Here is a 19,103-nt window from a genome sequence, read left to right on the forward strand (position 1 = left end):
CAATCAAGTTAATGAGCACAGGAAATATGGTTGCTCAGAGAAATTTGCTCTCTTTCTTCCTCCCAGGGGCACAAGTGCTCTCAGGATGGCCCTCCTGAGCTCAGTGCAGCCTGCAAGGACCCTGCCCCAGTGACAATGGCCAAAAGGAGCTGAAATGTGCCCAGCACACGAGAACTATCTCTGCATACGAGGGCAGTGAGTTTCATTACATTAGTTTTCATTTTCCTGCCTTCTGCTTGGTGCTCTGGCTAGCCCAGCATCCTTCTCAGCCCCCAGCATCTTTCCTCCTCTGGGGAACTGCACAGGTTCCCCCTGCCAGCACCCAGAACCCCACAGGATTTCCTTCCCTGAGACAGGCAGGAAAGAGAACAGTATAAAAATAAAGAGTGCAAACAGCAGCAATATACTCTACAGGTGCTTGCATGCACAGCTTTCCTCCTGGATACAAACAAACGTGAAAGAAAATCAGAATTGCAGCAATGATCACCTCAGCTAGGCAGTTTCCCAAGTCCTTCCTCACCCTCTAGAAAGTTGCTGTGCTCCTGCAATGATCAGTGGATGTTATTTTCTTATAGTTTGTCCAATACAATTCAGCCCTGGTGGACTTGCAGCTCATCCCTGCTGTAATAGGTCACCATATGCTTCACATCTGGCCCTACAAAAGAAGCCATATCACACACATGATGACAACTGGTTTAGGGCACAGTCTCCAGAGACTGATAACTGTGGCCAGCAGTCTTGACAATTTAGCAGTTTCATTAATCAGCATTAAAATCTCATTTTACTATTACAGGCATAATTATTACACATCCAAATGCTGACTAAAATAAGTCATTTCACGAGTTTTGTTATTTAGCTAGCTGATATAGGCAATTTCTTTTTCTAAGATGCAGGCATTTAGTAAAAAGCCAACAGCAAGTCCACTGCAGTGTCTCATTAGAAATTGCTGGACCAAACTGATCTCAGCAGTGATGATAGAGCAGAAGTGTATTTAGTCAGAAAACAAGCAAAGGTTGTAGACTATATATATGTTTTTTTCAGAATTCAGACCTTTCATTTGTCACAGGAGAAAGTGCTGCTTTAAAATTGCCTGCAATATCTGAATAATAGCTGTCAGGTGATTATTTCAGTTTACATTTGGGATCTGACTCTGGCTTCTCTTGGTGAGGGGGAGGGAAAAGAAAAAGAAGCCAGTTTCCAGACAGCTGTATGCAGGGAAATTATGACTCCTCTTGCCCCACACAACACATCCTGGAACTCACTGATATTTAAAGTTTGGAACACTTATTTTCTATATGTTTGCTACAGGGGATTGAAATTTGATGTGAATTCTTTTCTTGAAACACTTGAAGTTTTCCTAAGAGGATAAAACACAGGAACCTGGGTTATTTGCCAGATTAAGCTTTAGGAATTTTCTACAAATTCATTTCTGTGTACAATTCCATGTTTGGGGTTCTTCTGCAATGTCCTGACAGCCTTTTCCTAACAGCCCATCCTCTAAAACATGAGCCAGGGGAGGCTGTGCCACGTGGGCAGGCACATTCTAACTTTCAGTAGCTCATACTGTGAGACAGCTGCCTGCAGAAAGTCAGCCTGGAAAACTGAGGAAAATGTCTTGAAAAAAGAGCCGGGGAAAAAAATAATTTGCTTCTCTTCTTCATTACTCATCAAATCAAAATCCATCCTGTGTGTGCCACTGCTGTGTGGGTTGGAAAAGGGAAACTGCATTCTCTCCAAGTCAAACACTTTCTTTTTGAAAAAGGAAGGGTTACTTTCTATTGAATTTACTGAAAATTTGCACCCCAGATTCATTGTAGCAGCAGGGTACATCCACCTCTTTAAACTCCTGCAGGACCAGGGCTGATTTGCCATGATGATTACTTTGCAGGTGGTTTGCTAGGACAGGAAATGTTCTAGAATGCTCTGGAACTGCAGATCTGCCTCTGCTCTGAGTCCTGTGGGCACCTCTTCCAGAACACAGAATTCCTACAGCACTTGCAGCTGGAAGATACAAGGGGGCAGAGAATTGTTTCTCCCAAGGACCAAATGCATTTTTGATGAATGAACAGCTTTTAGGTCCTATTTATTGCCAGGTATGATGAACCCATTTTAAATTTATTTTGTTACAGCTACAAAGCAAGGAAGGACATTTATCTCAGGCACTGCAATTAAATTTGGTTTTCCCTAAATCCCACCTTTCAGTGAGGTAGCTCTTGGGGTAAGTGAGCAGGGATGCTAGCCTGGAGCTGTCCCATGAGGTTCCCTTCAAGGCCACCTGCTGTCTGTCCTGGCTGACTCCCTGCCAGGTTGGGCACTGGAAATCCTTTGAAAACTCTCATTTTTTCCCAGCTGCCAAGAACTGTGGTGCTCTTCAAGGAAGATACAGGTGATGTACTGGATTCCTCACACGACCAGCTCTCCAGAGCTGGAATTTATTTTAAGCTTTGCTTATTTTTAGGGCGGTTCTTGCTGTTGTTGTCAGGCCCATGCTAAAGCAATTACTGTCTGGGCGGGTCACCTGGAGTTCAGTGTCACTGAGAAGCTTGGAGCAGCAGAGAATGGCATGAACTGCTCAGCAGAGGGGCTGACACAGACTCCCTCCATTAAAGAAACACAGCAGCTCCCTCCCTGCTTTATTTTTTTTTTCAAGTGAGAAGCAGGTTTTTTCTTTCATGGCATCAAGCCATGCTGCAAAAAAACCCCTACCCTGCTCCAAGCAGCCAACTGCCCCCCAAAATGCAAACCCTGGCATGTGCTGGGGGCAGCTCCAGCTTCTTCTGCCTGGCTCCTCAGGGGGATGGAAGCAGCCAAGGCATCCCTGGGTGTCAGAGCAATCCACCCAGATGAGATGTGCTTTGACACACAGTCCAAAAGGGATGGGCAGAGATGTGACAAAGAGCAAATGAGAGCCAAACAGGGAATAAACATGGCCATCCATCCAAGGGAACTCCTCCAATGTGCTCTCCCCCCCTCCTGGATCAGCTGCTCCTTCCCTGTCACTGCTGCAGGAGAGTGAGAGGAATAGCAGATTTGTCTTTACAAAAAAGCTGTGGGTCTGCTGGTAGATAAAACCAGCACTGGGAGATAAAAGAAAAAATGGGAAGGATTCCACTGATTGATAAATGGAAAAAGATATTTGCTTTTACAAATAAACTTTTGGTTTGCTGATAAATGAAATGAGACTTTGAAAGATGAAAGAAACAATGGGGAAGAAAAACCTCTAAATTCTGTAAGAATTAAAAATTAAAAGGGAGGGTTATACATTAGAAGGAAATTTTTGGTATCAGGTGTATCAGGAAGTTTGTATCTTTCAAGTACTTCAGCTAATGGGGAAAGAGAGAAGGGAAATGTGGCCAGGAAATTGGGATAAAAAGGGAGGCTGTGTCCTTCAAAAATTTGAGAGATTCCAGGGGAATGCCCCATGGCCTCTCCCTTTATTCAAATAAAGTAAAAGGACTCCTCTGTCTCCTTTTTAGACATACACCTCTGATGTTCGTAAATTAAATTTCCTAACAAGAGGGAACCTCTGCTGCCTTCATGCAGCTTCAGTTCCATTTGCATGTTTGCTAACTTTCCTCCAGCAAGACAACTTTTACATTTAGATGGCTTAAGAGGCTGATTTTTCTGCTCAGTCCCTTGGGTGGAGAACCACTGTGTAATGCAAGGCATTCCATGAGTGATCCAGGCTTCAGAGCACCTTCTGTTCCCTCTCTGCTCAAGTCAAAAACACGCTGCTGGTTTCAGTTTGCTGGGTTTTGTGTCTCCACTTACATTTTCTTCAGAGGAGAGAAATGAAATGTTGGGCATTAAAGGGGAAAGATACTGGATTTGTGTGCAAAGGTAAGAACAGAAATCTGACCTGTGGTGCTGTTCACAGGGGTCCCAGGACGAGGGAAGAGACAAGGATCTGACTCCATGTTTCAGAAGGCTGATTTATTATTTTATTATATATATTATATTAAAACTATACTAAAAGAATAGAAGAAGGGATTTCATCAGAAGGCTTGCAAGGAAAGGAATGGAATGATAATAAAATCTTGTGACTGACCAGAGAGTCCGAGACAGCTGGACTGCGATTGGCCATTAATTAGAAATAACCACAAGAGACCAATCCCAGATCCACCTGTTGCATTCCACAGCAGCAGATAATCATTGTTTACATTTTGTTCCTGAGGCCTCTCAGCTTCTGAAGAGAAGAAATCCTAAGGAAAGGATTTTTCATAAAATGTGTCTGTGACACTAACCCTCTAGACTGATCTTTGATATTCATAAATGAAATGTTGGGCATTAAAGGGGAAAGATCCTGGATTTGTGTGCAAAGGTAAGAACAGAAATCCAACCCTCTAGACTGATCTTTGATATTCATAACATTTAGACTTGGGTAGCTCTACTGCCTGGACCTGTCCTGTCATGGTTTAAGCCCAGCCTGCAGCTGTTCCTGCACCTGAAAGCTCTGAGAGCAAAAGAGAAAGCTGCACTGGTGAGGGGTGGGCTGCACACACTAGGGATGCTGGGCTGGCTGCTCACAGGAACCTCAAGGACCATTCCAGGAGGCTGTGTCAGAGCCCTCTCCACCCCAGGGGGACTGCCCAGCCCGGGTGAGTGCTGCTGGGAAAGCCACAGGCATTGCTTTTGTCCTTGCCACAGAAAAGCAGCACTCTTGTGGGGCTGTCCCAAAATGTGTTCTATTTTAACAGCTGTGCTGCAGAGAAAAGTAGGATGGGTGTAGCTGTTGTTTGAGGAGGTGAGGAAAGTAAAGGGGAAAAAAAAAAAATCAGAAAATTGCATTCTCTTTTTTTGCCTTTTCACTTTTTGGGGGGCTGAGGAGTTTCACTGCTCCATTTCTAGCAGCTACAAGTGGAGGGCTCCTTTACACCTGGGTATTTCTAGATGTGGCTATAAATGCACCACATCTTGTTTTCACTTTTTTTGTGTGTGTGTACACGCAGCACAAATGCAAACCGGCTGGTGTTGTGTGCATTGACAAACATGCTCAGGTTCTGTGGGATACCCACAAACACACATATACACACCCACACACCTTGAGGATGGTTTCATTGTAGCCAGCCACAAGGGTTTTTATGACAGAACCCGAGAAGTTGCAAGAGATTCATTTTTCAGCCTCTCTGTCACTTACGAAAACACCTGCTCACAAATAAAAGTGTTTACTAACTCACAGTGGTGATTACAGGGACAGACCTCTTAGACATGACAAAAATGCTGCACTTTTCATCACAAATGGATTTATTAAGTCCTGTGCAAGGGCAAATGAGCAGGGAGAGCTCTGATCCTCTACCCAGGAGAGCCGAAAGTTCTGCCTGTTACCCTCCAAACTGCAGGTGAGCTGCTACTGCTATTGGGTTTTATTTGGTCAGTGAGAACAGAACCAAAACAAGAGTTTTGATACCACTTTTGGTGGAAATAGAATACATTTTGTTCTCTGATCATTATCATATTTAATAATGAGAAGTACACCTAATATTTAGTAATATATATAATAAATATATTTAATAATGATAACTGTATCAGGTAAGCACAGCAGCATTAAAATAATTCCCTGATGAAGAGAGGCCTTCAGGAAAGGGCCAGGCTTTATTGTCTGTGAGGGTGCTGTCAGCATAAAAAATTATCATGAACTTCAACTTCAAGCAATCAAACTTCATCATATTGAAGGAGCCCCATTAAATGCTCAGATTGTTCTTCATTTGATCAATTCCTGAGGGAAGGAGAGGCTGCAGAAATCAATAGGGCATGGCTGAGGAAGCCAGAGTGTCTTGGTGGTGTCTGCCAAAGGGAGTGGAGCCACCTAAGGAGGGAGCTTGTGTCACCCTGCTGGGACACCAAGTGCCCAGGAGCCCTGGAAGGGCTTGGAGCAGACAAGGAGTTCCAAGGACAGCTGGGTTTGGGGAAATCAGCCTCAAAACTCTTTCTGCTACAGCTCCTCCCTTGGGTTTCACTGCTCCCCAGCCATGGGGATGCTGGTCCAGCACATCCCTCACTCAGGGCAGCTGGGCTGCTCACTGCTGCCTCAGCTCTGCCTTAGAGACACCCAGGGAGTGAGCCAGCCTTCAGAGCACCTTCTGCTCCCTCTCTGTCTGTAGCTGCTCAAGCCAAAACATTGCTGGTCTCAGTTTGCTGGGTTTTGTGTCTCCACTCACATTTTCTTCAGAGGAGAGAAATGAAATGTTGGGCATTAAAGGGGAAAGATACTGGATTTGTGTGCAAAGGTAAGAACAGAAATCTAACTCTCTAGGTTGATCTTTGATATTCATAACATTTGGACTTGAGTAGCTCTACTGCCTGGACCTGTCCTGGCATGGTTTAAGCCCAGCCAGCAGCTGAGCCCAGCAGCTGCTGTGTCCTGGGGTGACTTTTTAGTGCTCTTTAATATTGTTCCCTTTTTTGTGCTGGTGAATGCTTTGCCTGTTAAATAAAGTTTTTTCCCCTTTTCTCCAAGGAAATTCTTAGCTTTCTAGAGCAAATTCTAAACCCCTTTAGAGGTTTTCTCCCAAATTTGCCCTAAACCAGGACATACACACTCCCTCCCTCCAGATGGGAATGAAGGAGAGAATGGGAAGGGTGGAGGTGAGACAGTCCTGGACTGAGGTAAAGACAGTTTAACAGGGAAAGCAAAAGCCATAGGTGCAAGCCAAGCAAAGCCAGGGGGTCATTCCCCACTGCCAGGGCAGGCAGGTGCTCAGCACCCCCAGGAGAGCAAGGCTCCATCACATGGAGGGTTACTTGGGAAGAAAAACCCCATCACCCCTTCCCTCTTTCTTCCCCCAGCTCTCCATGGGAGTGTGATGGTCTGGAACATCCCTGGGGTCAGCTTTCCTGTCTGTGTCCCCTCCCAACTCCCCAAAAAGGGCCTTGTCACCCTAAGTGCTGCTCAGCAGGAAGGAAAGCATCTCTGTATGACCAACTTTGTTTCCAAAACACAATCCCATACCAGCTCCCATGGAGGAAATTAACTCTATCCCAAAAACCATCCCATCCTTAAATCAGCCCCTTTCACCCTCAGCTTCTGTTCCACTCCTGCAACAACAGAGAGCCCAGAAAAGTTAAAACAATTGGCACAAATTTTTTGTCCAAACTGCTTTCATGTCTCATGATTTAAAAATCACCCTGTCACTTTGGAGTTATTCTGTTAATCAAGTTCTCGCATTGAAATATTTCTAAATGAAAAGAAAAAGTTTGTGGAGAGCAGATTTTTTTTTCCCCTCATATTCTGATCACAGAACTGGGGGAAAAAACTTAACTTGAAAAGCACACTGAAAAATAAATAAGGACAAGGCCATTTACAAAGGAAAATGTCTTTTCATTTGAAAGCTCTCTGTCCCTCCCCATTTACAAGGGTGAACCTTGCACTGAGCTTTCTGGTTCCAATTGTTTCACCAAAAGGAGACCATGACATGCTTCTTCTGAGTCCTGCCTCAGAAAACTGAACGTGTTTTATGTCAGAATTGCTGCAGAGGACATAGATAAAGCTTTGCAAACAGATTTTGTGGCTTTTCCCTTTCTGATTGCTGGTTGAATGTTGGGAAACTCGACCTGATTCAGAGCAGGGATAACATGCCCTACTCTTTCCAACTGGGCTTCAGGGCACAAAGAAGCCTTGCTGCAGTCCTTGGAGGTAAAGAAAGCAGGCTTTCAGACCCTGTTAGCCTTTCCACCCCCCAGCAGGTTCAGAGTGCAGCCTTAAACCTGCAGAGAGAGCATGCCCAGCTTCCCCTGGCCTTTCCAAAACAAACCAGCACAGTTCCCTGCTTGCTGCTCCCACCTTTTGGTGCTGGCCTGTGACAATTGTGCATGCCTGCTGATTGTTGGCACTCCCAAAGCCTGTCATCCAGGGCAATAATGTTTGAGATGAGGAGGTTCTGCCTATGAGGGGGTTCTGCATGTTTGTGCTGCTCTCCAGAAAGCTGATCTCCCAGCAGAGCAGCTGCTTTATGGCACCCTTCTCGTTGTGTGGGGAAGCCACAGGGGCCACCGGGAAGGCAGAAGGCAGGCCCTGGCCACCAGCTGGGAATTTCAGCTGGCCCCAGGCTCCACCCTGCACCTTGCCCAGCAAAGCACTGGCATCAATGCCAGCATCCTTCCACGTCCAGAGCCCACTTCTGTCCCCACTCCCCTTCCTGCTGGCTTGGATTGAGCTTTGACATCCTCTGGATTTGCTGGCCATGGTGTCCATGCCCAGGGTGTGCAAGTGTGCAGCTGAAACCTCCTCCTCCTCCTTCTCCTCCTCCTCCCGGTCCCTGGCACTACCCCGTGTTCTCGGGTTAACCCTCACTCTGCCTCGTGCCTGCGGCTCCTTCTCGGGTTTTGTGTTGCTGAAATGGCTCCCAAGGTATTAAAGAATCTTTTTTCCCAGCACTGTGAGGAAAAGTCAAGATTCCTCAGCTCTGGTTTTCAGGGTTGTTTATTTTCTCTTATCTGTTCCATTCTTTCTCTGACCTGCTGAGGTCTGTCTGGCAGGTTGGTTTATGGCACAGTCCCTGCCCTTGGGGTGCTGTTAGCTTTTTATACTAAGAACTACCTGTACTTTATTTACAATAATTTTCCAATCCCTATCACCTATGTTAGACAGTCTGTCTCTGCTCTAAGCCAATCCAGAAGTGCCACCATCACAGCAGGAGATGGAGGAAAAAAAAGGCAGGACATGCCCAGATTCCTCCATCTTGCCTCTTGAATCCCCATTCTAAAAACCCCAAAATTCTACTTTTTCACCCTGTGACAAATTCACTATCATTCTATTCAAACCCTTGTGGCTTGTAAATCCTCACACAAAGTTGGTAGTTGTTTCCATGGGCTAAAATCAAAGGCACAGCTGTTTTTGTCTCTATGCCAAGGTCTCTGTGCCCCCTGCCAGGGTCTCAAGTCCTCCAGGGCAGCCAGAGGAATGTCCTGGGTTCTGACAGGCTGCCTAGGAAGTGGTGTCAATAATACAGAAAAGTTTAAAAAATTGTTTAAAAAAGCTTAACTAATAATACAGAAAAGCTTAACTGGTGCTGAGCTGGGCTCACATGGAACCAGGGCCTTCCCTCCTCTTGGCCCAGCCAGGGGCTCGGGGGGCACGAGGTGCTGGGAGGGACAGAGCCAGGACAGCTGACCCCAGCTCACCCAGGGGACATCCCAGGCCACGTGGCCTCATGCTCAGCAGGTAAAGCTGGGCGAGAAGGAGGAGAGGATAGATTCAGTGCCAGCATTTGTGTCCCCAAGATGCCATTATGGGAGCTGGACCCTGGGCATTACTGAGCTCCTGCCTGCCATGGGGAGCTGGGGAGGGAATTCCTGCTTTGCTTTGCTTGCGCATGTGGCTTTTGCTTTCTCTGTTAAAGTGTCTTTACCTCTGTCTTTACCTGGAAAACTCTTTACCAGGGTTCTTCTCACTTCCACCCTTGCCATTCTCTCCCCCATCCCTCCAGGGGGGAATAAGTGAGTGGCTGTGTGGGGCTTTGCTGCCAGCTGGGGTTAAACCTTGACACCTGGGGAAAAATGTTAAATATCTGTGGCAGGAAGTACTCAAATAAAACTGCCAGCCATTCATCACAGAGAATTTATGGATGTCTCCCCCTTCACATCTTAAACCTTGCATTCACTGAAGGCCACAAGATTCAGATATTATTGTTGTGTATCTTACACAAACAGGGACTCAACTAACCTGAGGTCAGGGAGTAGGGGAGCATGGACAGGCTGTCACCATGTCCTCCTCCCTTTTTTTTCCCTCTGGAAGTATCCTAGATGCATTTTAATAAGTAGGAGCTGTCAGTATAACATCTTGCCTTTCTCACATCCTATGTGGGAACATTAAAATAACATTAATAATAAGCTATAATTGATTTTATATTAGTTATATTAGTAATAATAAATTATTGTTTAATTAATAATTAGAATAACATTACAAAAAGCATTTCATTTTTGATCCAAAGATCTTGGAGTGTTTTTTGAGGGACAGGAGCAGACTGGAGGAACAGGACAAACACAAGTCCTGCACTGTGGAGGGACTGTGCTGGAGTGAGCACAGCTGCTAGAGGAGGTTATCAGACCCCTGTCCTCAGCATTTGTCAGGCTGCATCACAAGTGGTACTGTGAGATCTGGGCTCCCTCATGTAAGAAACGAGAAGAAACTCTGCAGGAACTATTTTATCTCTTTTATCACCACCCAGTTCTGCTACAGGATAATTATACAGAATACTGTCCCCCCTGCAATGGGGGCAGTACAAATAGCATATCAACCCCAAAATCCCTGCCCTGCATTCAAGGCCCTTGGGATCAGCCTTGCCACATTTTATAGCTTCAAAATTAAGAGTACAGCTGGCAGTTTTCATCTTTGGGGATGTCATTACCTTCAATTAGCAGATAACACCACCCCTAAGTGAGAAACTGAGGAGTCTTTGTGACTCACGCAGCAGAGGCAGAATAAACTGTCCTAAGGTTTGAGAGCAGCTTCAAAAATCACTTATTTCCATCCCAATTTGTCTTCAAATTGGCTCCAGAAAGCCAGCACATCAAAGATCAATATACTTCAGGGAAAGTGTGGGAGGAAGGGAAGAAGAGTGATGGTAAGATGATTCCCATGTTACTTTGAGGCACATTAATATTCCTTTGGCCACAAAGCACAGATCACCGGTGAGCTGAGCTCCAAAACAAGGTAGGTTTTGCTGCAAGATGCACAACACTTGTATGAGCTAGGAGCCCTGCAGGTATCTCTAATGGGTACCAAACATTTAGTGAGAAAACAGGAAGAAAGAGTGGTAATTCAGGAGCAAAGCAGTTGGCAGAGGCTCAGTACATACACAGCAATGCACTGTGACAAATGTAGGCAATAATGTGCATCACTCTTCAGAGTCAGGGCCAGAGACTGTAAAGACCAGGTAAGAATTAACCAAATACCAGCAAAACAAACAAACAAACAAACAAAACCCAATAACAACAAAACCCCAAACAAAAATCAAAAGCAAAGAGGATCTTATCCTCCAGTAAATCATTTTTTTGGGAAAGGACTGCCTGGTGTGCCTAGAGCTTGAGACCAGGGTACAGTGTGGTTGCAGTGCCACAGTTCACACTTCTGTAAGAGGTTTTATCTTCAGGCAACAGCACTTAAATTTTGCTCTTAATAAAAAATGTCAGGAGATTAAGACCAAGCTGAAGATTTCTACTGCCATCCTGGGATTTAGAGGTTATGCTGAAATCATTAATACAACCACTATTTGAACTCTTTTGATCACCAAGTATTAAATTCATCCCTAAGTACATAAATCCTAGGAAGCAGGAAAGCAGAGCTACCAGCATTGCTGGTCCTTTTTCATCTGCTTTTTCCATCATTGCCAGTGCTTGTAATGTCCCTCAATCACCTCCTGAACTGCATAAAGAACCCACAGTCCCTCCCCATAAAAAGCTGTCCTAAATTATTCTAGAAGATCAGGTTGTTTGTTTTTTTTTTTTTTTTTCTTAATGTCAGACTCTCAGAGCATCCATTAAAATCCCAGGTGGGATTTGTTCCCTCCCTGGGGCTCCTGCTGGTGATTTGTGCTAGGCCAGAGAAGCAGGCTTGGCCCTGCCCCTGCTCCTTCCAGCAAGCAGGTATTTCTCAAAGCAAAGAGCCTTGATGCATTTGCAGCACCCCCAGCTGTGACAGCCCAGCAGAGGCAGTGCAGTGCTGGCAGAGGGTCAGACACATTTCATTCTTTTTTATGCTATTATTATTTTTTCAGCTCAACCTTATCCCTGTGCTGTGGTGATAAAGAAGAAAGTTGTTTTGTTTGGTTTTTGTTTTTGTTTTTTTCCTTGGGTAAAATGAGTGCCTAATATAAAACCTGCTGTCTAAAGCCAGAAGACCTCAAGTCATTTATTAAACCAAAATCTCCATTGCAAGTAGATGAGCCAGCACAGTAGTCAGGGAACCCCAACAGCAATTTCTTGTTGTTGTTTTAGGAGTTTTTAACAAATATTTCTGAGTCAGACAAAGGATTATGCTAATGAGCCTGCTGACCTGACACTGCCTTTCCACAACTTTTTGAGACAATGGCCACATTTTCTTCTAAAAGCAACTCTTCATTAACAGGAAGGCTCCAGAAGGCATTCTGCATCTCACAGAGAAATAATTCCTCTAATTGCATTTTCTATTTGACTTCAAGCAGTATTTGAACAAAGCTGTCACTCCAAAATGTTATGGCATTGTTCCACAGCCTTTCTTTCCACATCCTTTTCCACCCTTAAAATGAAGATTCACAGGGAACCTCTACCTGCTCCTGCAGCAAGCTGTTGTTCTGTGTGTTGGGTGTCTTTAAGTGCCCCTCATCACAGCTCAGGTGAGATGGCAGGATCTCTTAGGAGCTGGAATGGACTTAGCCAGGCTTTAGGCTTTCATTACTCAGCTAGAACGGGGACTCCATCAATTCCTCCTGCATTGACAGCTGCTGAATTAATTGGCACGTTTGACAAGGACAGCTATTACCCTGTGTTCTTCTGACAGCTGGGCTTGAGATCAGGAATTTGTCAACTTCCCTTCACATCAGCTGCAGGAACAGCTGAATAGATCAGGTGAGGAGGTAGCAAGATTTCTCCCCATCCCCCAATACAATCTCAACATCTGGTGATAACCTGAACCCTAAGTAAAGTTATGGACTTCATGACATCAATAAGCAAGCAGCAATGCCAGAGCTGTGCTGTAAACCATCTCCTGACTGGGCTGACAAAGCATTCAGGGAGTCAGAAAATTAATTCATTGTCATCAGGAAAGTTAGCACATTTCAGTAGTGACTTTCTATGTGTCCTTCAAGTGAAGCTTGTTGGGGGGGAGTATTTCAGGTTTGTCTGAGTCTGGGGACTGGTGTTTACACAAGTGTTGGTCACTCAAACTTCACCTCTCTGAAGATCAGGACCCAGCCTGAGTTACAGTTGGATGTGAATAGTTCTGGGCATGGAACACTGTGCTGGGAGCCTGTGTTGCTCACTGGCCACCACTATCCCATTTTGAGACAGTTCTAGAGCCTCGTTCTTCATGTCCCATGGCTGTTCTCAAGAGCTTTTTCTGGCCTTTTAAGACCAGATTAGAAAGTGATGTGGTATTTTATAGAAAACAGCATGCAGGCATGCTCCTGCCCAGAGCTGGCAGAGGTTCACTGGCCTGACAGTCTTATGGTCTCCTTCCTTTAGTGATGCCTCAGGTTTAGCTTTTCTATGTTTCACATTCTGTGCTGCTTTAGTGGGTGGGTCTGAGCTTCACATGAGGGGATGGTGAGCTCTCTGCACAGAGCAGGGAGACAAAACAATTCCTGCTCCAGCTGGGCACCAAGGACAAATGATCCAAATCTCAGCCCCAAGAGCACAAACCCCGTGGGCTGGAGAGAGAAAAACAAGCAGGGTGGGACTGCCTGGGCTAAAGCTGGAATGGGACAATGAACTGCAAGGTGCAAATGGAGCAGAACTGATCCCAGGGAGAGACCCCGGGAGCGCTCGTGCATTTTGGGGCCATTTTGGTTCATCTTGGGTGCAGCCCTGGCTGGGCTCTGGTGCTGCCCAAGGTGGGTTCATGGAGGAGATCTTTTGAATAAATCCCTGCTCTATTCTTTAGCTCTGCTCTAGGGCAGCCTGCACAAGGCCTCACAAGAGGGAGATACCTGAGCCAGTCCCCAGCTTAGTGAGAGATCATCCTTTTCTCCCTGAAGAGCAAAACCAAGCTGTGCCTCTGCCCCCTCTGCTCCCCTTGATGCCTTAGGATTTTAGCTTTTATGGTTTTGAAATCCTCTACTGCATTAGTGCATAAATCCAAACTCCATGCAGAGTGTGGTTAGCTATCTTCACATTTGGGTGGGACAGAACAATCCCTCTGAGCCTCTGATCCAAAGACACCCTGTGGCCTCAGGCCCTGAGAAGAATAAACAAAAGTGAATTGCGGGCGGGGGGAACTGGGGGAATATGACTTCATTACCTGAAAGTGGAATTGGAGGATTAAGCCCTGATATGTTACTGGACCAAACTTTTAATTGTCTGAAAAACTTGTGACCAGTATCCATTTTGATTGTAGACTCAGAAGCTTTTGACTATGCTGTTTGAAAGCCTTTGATAAATATCCACTTTATTCTCTTAATCTTGTCTGGCTTCTGTTCTAGGCAGCCACTCCAAGGCATCACTCTCTGCTGGTCACAGAGAGGGAGAATGCCCTTACCAGGAGATCCCCCCCCCAAGCCTGACAGGAGGGCAGTGGAAACAGACTCATCCTCACAGCCTAAAGCGCTCAGAAGCAAATCCTGAGACACAAAACTCCATTAGGTCTAGAACTCAGCACCAGTCAGGCTTAAAAGTTAGTTTGTAAACAATTAGGATATGCTAGAGCTGTTAGAAAGTAAAGGCTTACCACAATTCTGTAAAAAGGAAAAAGGAAAGACATGCCAAACTTCCAAATTCCCCAGCTCAGCAAACAGGTACCAGCTACTTGGCTTTCCCGAGACCACGAGGTAAATTAGGGAGAGATATGCCTTGGGGCAGCCCTGTGGCCACAAAGCAAGTCTCTTTTTCCTTTAAATAAAATTACATTAGTTTTTAAATCTGGAGGGCTGGGTATCAGCATCCATTACCCTAAGGATGGACATGAACAAACCACCAGGTGTGTCGCTGTCATATTTTCTGAAAAATCCCTTTGCCAGGATTTCTTCTCCTGGGAAGCTGAGAAGCCTCAGACAAAAACTAAAACAATAATAATCTGGTTGCTTCTCCCTGTTTTGCTGCTTTGGAATGTGATTGGGGATTGTTTATCCAACAGGTGATTGCGTGATTGGTTCCATATGAATTATTTTTAATTAATGACGAATCACCATCAGCTGTGTCAGGACTCTAGAAAAGGTCATGAGTTTTTAATTAGTATCTTGTTAAGCCTTCTGTCTGTATCCTTTCTCTATTCTTTAGTATAGTTTTAGTATAGTTTTAGTATAGCATAGCATAGCATAGCATAGCATAGAATAGAATAGAATAGAATAGAATAGAATAGAATAGAATAGAATAGAATAGAATAGAATAGAATAGAATAGAATAATATCCTTCTAAGAACATAGAGTCAGATTCTCAATTCCTCCTTCATCCTGGAGACCCCGAAAATACCCCACAGGTGGGCTCTGGAAGGGACTGGATGCACAGGGAGATGGGGCTGGCTGGCTGGTGGCTGTGTGAAGACAGAGTCCAAGCCTGACCTCTGGCTCCTCTGGGCAAGCAAAGCGTGGCTCTCCATGCAGGTGATCACCATAAACCCTTTGTCCTACAGCTGTGCCTCCATTCCCTGAGAAAACACAGCAAAGAGGAGCTGCTGCCCTTCACCCATCAGCCCTGGGTTAACTGTGGGCCCTGAGACCATGCCAGCATTACTTCTGGAAATTATTGCTCTTTTAAAGACAGTGATGCAGCCAGGTTTTCATTTGCACATTACTGGTTGTGCTGGGAAGTGGTGCACAGTCCAGATTCAATCACCCAAGGCTTGCTGAAAAGACACAGAAGAAACACAATTATGCTGTCTATGACTCTTGAGGGGAAATAGCTGGGACCAGCTCATTTATTTTCTTAGACCAGGTCATTTGCTTGTGGCCAGCAAAACCATTTTATTCAGCGCGTGGACACGGTGCTACCACCAAACTCCTTTAGCAGGTAGTCCAAGAAAAGTAAAGTTAAAAAGGTTTTGCAACACAAAAATCCAGCAGGAAACAATCTGGCAAGCTCAGTCCCTCAGATCCTTGTAGGAAAAAATTGCCCTGTGGTAGTCAGCTGTTCTACTTTCACAGCCAGGGGCTGCTCCTCCGGACAAGGTGATGCCTGCCTGCCCTGGCTCAGACCAAAAAAGATGGATCCCTGGACTCTTCTTCTGCCTTTCATCCCAAATAAAATTCCCTAAGCTGGGGCAAGGATGCAAGGGGAGCAGCTTTCTTATTGCTGCTACCTCTGTCTGCAAAGCTGGTCAGTGATAAACTGCAAAAAAATGGAAATGTGCAATGGACAGAATGTACCCCACTTTTTTCAGGTATCTGGTGATATCACCTCCAATTTAAAGGGATATTTTTAACAGATGATTCAATCAGCAAGCAGAGAAAGTTGCAAAAATTAAGTGCAGTTTAATGGTGTAGCATTTCCATTTCTGAGGCACTACCTTGAATTATGCAGCAGTGCATCACACTAACTTTCAAGTCAAAGTGACCTTTGGTCAAAGTATATTGAAATAATCTTACTTTATAAAATATGGGTTAGGGGAAAACCCCCCAGCACCTGGCACACATAGATTTTGCCATTTCAGAAACTTGTCTTGCCAAATGAAAAAATACAGCCTTGTAGGTGTTCATTAGCAGCAGAAGTAGCATGGGGATCCATACTTACAGTTAGTGTGATCAAAATGAAATGTTAAATTACCTAACTGCTCTGGTAGATTTCTCAGAAAAAAGGATGGTCAGGTAGGCATAGGCAGTAAGATTACCTTTAAAATGTTTTACTGTAGACCTAAAATAGCTACCCAGCTTTGTTAAAAAAAAAAAAAAATTAAAAAAATAAAGGAGAGAGAAGGGGAGGGAGAAAAGAGAGAGAACATAATTTCCAAACCCTGAGCTTATTTTTAATTTATAGTCCTTGGAAAAAAAATAAGTGGATAGCCCAATCATTTATGTGCCTGGGCAAAAGCAATACATCTATATAAAAGTGCAGTGATATATTTCTGTTGCTGGTTTAATGTGCTGCTCTGTGCCCTGTGTGTTCTGATTCATTGGAGAGCAGCAATCATGTCGACAGGAGCTGTTCTTCAGCTCCCATCAGCGACAACTAAAGGCCAATTCAAGGTTGTGGTGGGGTCATGAATCTAACACACTCACTGATGGAACAATTTTCCTCCTGCATGACACTCTTGGTGGGACACAGAGGGAATGCACAGCAGGTTTGTCTTGTTTCCTCATCCTGCCTCCCCTCTCCCCACCCTGTTCCTCTTTTTTCTGTTTTTGTTTTTAATTTTTGGCGGCGATGTGTGCTGTTAACAAGCAGCCTCTGGAGAACACAGAGTCAGCAGCATGGGAAATAAGAGGAGAGGAAATTTCTAAGCCTTTAGGAAGCCAGCATTCTGCTGGCCTCTGTGCAGGGCAGCTCAGCTGGCTGTGGAAGCTAGGTCCACCCCGAGACAGCACGGGCTAAAGACATGAATAAAGAAGAGAGGTGCTGGACCAAACTCCACAGCATCTTCACCTCTGCTCCACCACCCTTCAAGTCAAATAAAGAGGCATTTTTATCCAGCTGTAACTGCACCTGAGCTGCTGTCCTCCTGTGGCATGGAAATAAGAGCTGAATTTTGCCTGGCAATATTATTTTCACACATTGGAGCTCGTAGGTGTGAACTTCCACTGAACTTGGCACAAGGTTTGCCCAAGCTGAAATCAAAAAGCCAACTCCCATTGTTATTTCTTTTGTGTGTGCTGCTGAGAGAGCTGATCTTGGAGGTGCTGAGGGTTATTTCATTCTTGTGCCATTACCTGTCACCACAGGGCTGTTCTGGTCTAAAACAACCCTCCAGGCCAAGGTGAATGCTTATACTCAATGCTCTGTGTTCCCCATGCCTGGAAAGCCAAAATCCCAGCTGAGAGCTGCAGTGGATGGGGACAGCTCCAAGCTTTTCTGTCCATCACACTGCCTCCCCTGTGTGTGACACTCATGGGCACCTGGGGCCAGGCCAGGTGTGCACCAGGAGCTGCTCAGGTGTGGACTGCAGCTAAGTGGGGCTGAACAAGCCCAGCTGGAAGAGAGGTGGTCTCTTCTGACCCCAGGGATTGTGGTCACCAATTGTTGTGGTGTTGTGAGGGTCCCCAGGACGAGGTGAGAGATGAGAATTGACTCCAAGTTCTCAGAAGGCTGATATATATTATATTATATTATATTATATTATATTATATTATATTATATTATATTATATTATATTATATTATATTATATTATATTATATTATATTATATTATATTATATTATATTATATTAATTATATTATATCATATCATATCATATCATATCATATCATATTATATCATATCATATCATATTATATTATATACTAAAACTATACTAAAGAAAGAGAGAGGAGACATCAGAAGGCTGGAAAGGAATGATAATAAAACCTGTGACTGACCAGAGAGTCCGACACAGCTGGCTGTGAATGGTCATCAAGTAAAAACAATTCACATGGAACCAAGATGCATCTGTTGGTAAGCAACCTCCAGACCACATTCCAAGCAATCAGATAATTATTATTAACATTTCTTTTCTGAGGCTTCTCAGCTTCTCAGTAGAAAAATCCTGGGGAAGGGATTTTCCATAAAATATCACAGTGCCAAGGGATGCTCCACAGGGCTTGGGCGGCAGGGCCTGCTCAGCAGTGCTCCCTTCCTGCTGCAAACACAGTGGGCACCAGGAGCAGGGAAGGGAGAGGAGATGTCAGAACCCAGGACATTCCTCTGGCTGCCCTGGAGGACTCAAGACCCTGGCAGGGGGCTCAGAGACCTTGGCACAGAGACAAAAACAGCTGTGCCTTTGATTTTAGCCCATGGAAACAACTACCAACTTTGTGTGAAGAGTTACAAGCCACAAGGGTTTGAATAGAATGACAGTGAATTTGTCACAGGGTGAAAAAGTAGAATTTGGGGGATTTAGAATGGGGGTTCAAGAGGCAAGATGGAGGAATCTGGGTGAGTCCTGTTTTTCTTCTCCTTCTTGTCCTCCATCTCCTGCTGTGATGGTGGCACTTCTGGATTGGCTTAGAGCAGAGACAGACTGTCTAACATAGGTGATAGGGATTGGAAAATTATTGTAAATAAAGTACAGGTAGTTCTTAGTATAAAAAGCTAACAGCTCCCCAAGGGCAGGGACTGTGCCATGAACCAATCTGCCAGACAGACCTCAGCAGGTCAGAGAAGGAATGTAACAGATAAGAGAAAATAAACAACCCTGAAAACCAGAGCTGAGGAATCTCAACTTCTTCTTCAGTCGTGGGGCTGGGAAAAAGATTCTTTAATACCTTGGGAGCCATTTCAGCAACACAAAACCCGAGAAGGAACTGCAAGCATCCTGAGAGCAGATCTGCTCTCTCCCTCTCTTGA

General features: G+C 44.8%; 1 protein-coding gene across 7 annotated transcripts in view; it reads left to right on the plus strand.

Annotated features, from left to right (window-relative positions):
• The window catches only part of MPPED2 (metallophosphoesterase domain containing 2), a 154,834-nt gene that overhangs the window by 125,767 nt on the left and 9,964 nt on the right, over window positions 1-19,103 (plus strand). The window contains exons 10-11 of one of the 7 annotated variants that reach the window (XR_009486787.1): window positions 67-2,093; window positions 3,878-10,739. The exons of 3 other annotated variants lie outside the window; for them this stretch is intronic. The gene's annotated coding sequence lies outside the window, so the exon portion shown is untranslated. Of the gene's footprint in view, window positions 1-66; window positions 10,740-19,103 lie in introns of those variants that run through there. 3 more of the 7 variants (XR_009486786.1, XR_009486788.1, XR_009486785.1) reach the window with 3 other exon arrangements.

Source organism: Haemorhous mexicanus, chromosome 6 (genome assembly GCF_027477595.1).
Source record: "Haemorhous mexicanus isolate bHaeMex1 chromosome 6, bHaeMex1.pri, whole genome shotgun sequence".
Taxonomy (NCBI): Eukaryota; Metazoa; Chordata; class Aves; order Passeriformes; family Fringillidae; genus Haemorhous; species Haemorhous mexicanus.